This window comes from Sinocyclocheilus rhinocerous, unplaced genomic scaffold (genome assembly GCF_001515625.1).
Source record: "Sinocyclocheilus rhinocerous isolate Xijiao unplaced genomic scaffold, SAMN03320098_v1.1 scaffold271, whole genome shotgun sequence".
Classification (NCBI taxonomy): domain Eukaryota; kingdom Metazoa; phylum Chordata; class Actinopteri; order Cypriniformes; family Cyprinidae; genus Sinocyclocheilus; species Sinocyclocheilus rhinocerous.
Window position 1 is genome coordinate 1,827,074 of NW_015657574.1, and position 1,793 is coordinate 1,828,866.

A 1,793-nucleotide genomic window follows, 5' to 3' on the forward strand; every position below is an offset into this window, starting at 1 on the left:
ATTAGAAATCTATTACTTTCTTACGTTTACTCAAGTAAAAGTAATTCAAAGATTTACTTGAGTACAAGAAAGTACTACATTTGTAATATTCTTAAGTATTAAAGGTAAAACAAACAACAACTTTTATTTATGAAATGTAGTGCAGTAAAAAGTATGATATTATGCTTTGGAAAGTAGTGAAGTAAAAGTTTTCCAAAGATAAACTACAGATACTTTTTAAATGTACTTGAGTAAAGTAAAATACTTCACTACTGTCCGCCTCTGATTACAGTGATACATTTTTGACCGCAATGACCTTAGCCTGTCATATAATAGGGTTTCCTTTGCTCCAAGGAGGATTGAAACACTCATGGACAAACATTGACCATATCATGTTTGTGTTTTGGATGTTATCAAGCACATCAGTGTTCTGTGTAGTTTCCTCAAGTATACAGACCTTTCGAGATACTCCGTGTGGGTGGTAGCTTGCCATTTAGCCTGCAGCTATCACCTTGCAACTCTCCTGAAGCTAAGCAGAGCTGAATCGATACCTGGATGAGAGACTCCTGGATAAACTAAGGGTAGCTGCTGGTGTTGTTTAGCCCAGCAGGGGGTGCTCACCCTGTGATCCGTAGGAGTCCCAGTGCCCCCAGAAGTGGGATACTATGCTCTAAAAAAGGAACTGTGCTTCAGATTAAATGTTCAACCGAAGTACTGACTCTTTGTGGTCATGAAAAATCCCATGGTAATGGTTTAACCCTGGTGTCATGGCAAACTTTGCCCACTGTTCATCTAATAACCTTCACCTATGAATTGGCTGCATCAACCTGCTTCCTTATTTAGTCTCTGCTCCAAATTATGAGACATTATTGAAGTGATTTTTCTCAAGAAATCTCATTTCTATGTATATTTCTAAGCAGTGCCCCCCAAGGCCAGAACAATCAGCACAGTGAAAACACAAAGTTATCAACCAAAAACAGATAGTGTAAAAAGAAACTTTATTACAGGAGAAAGCATACAGTCATTTTGCATGGAATAAGGGCCACAGTCCTAAGGCATTAAACACCAAGGAATTAAAGTTCTTGTTAGATTCAAATGGGGCCAACTTCTCCCTCCAAATTGGACAATTGTATTATTGGATAATTTTATTATTTTATTATACGCTTTATTATTGTTATTATTATGATTTTATTACTTGTGATGTTGCTCATGTTTTAAAGATCTCAACTTTTCACTGGAGGTGAATAATGCTTTAGAGGCAGCCAGGTCTGTCAGTGGTACACGACACCCGGTAAGTTGACCGCGACAGAGGTGTTCTTCAAGATGGTGGGGGTTTGGCTCTCTGACGATATTCTGGGATGTGGTGCAGAATCCACCCGGCGGGGGCCAGGAGGGCAACGGCAAACACAGACATGATGAAGAAACTTTGCTGCGGAAACACACATGAAATTTAACAGCTTTAAATACTTACAAAATTTGCACTGCTATTTAATTTAAAAACAGTAATATGTAAAATATTATTACATTTAAAATACTTAACTTACTATATATATGTATATATAAACTTTATATAGTACTTTATATATATATATATATATATACACAGACATGAGAAACTTTGCTGCGGAAACACACATGAAATTTAACAGCTTTAAATACTTACAAAATTTGCACTGCTATTTAATTTAAAAACAGTAATATGTAAAATATTATTACATTTAAAATACTTAACTTACTATATATATATATATATAAACTTTATATAGTACTTTATATATATATATATATATATATATATATATATACATAAAGTT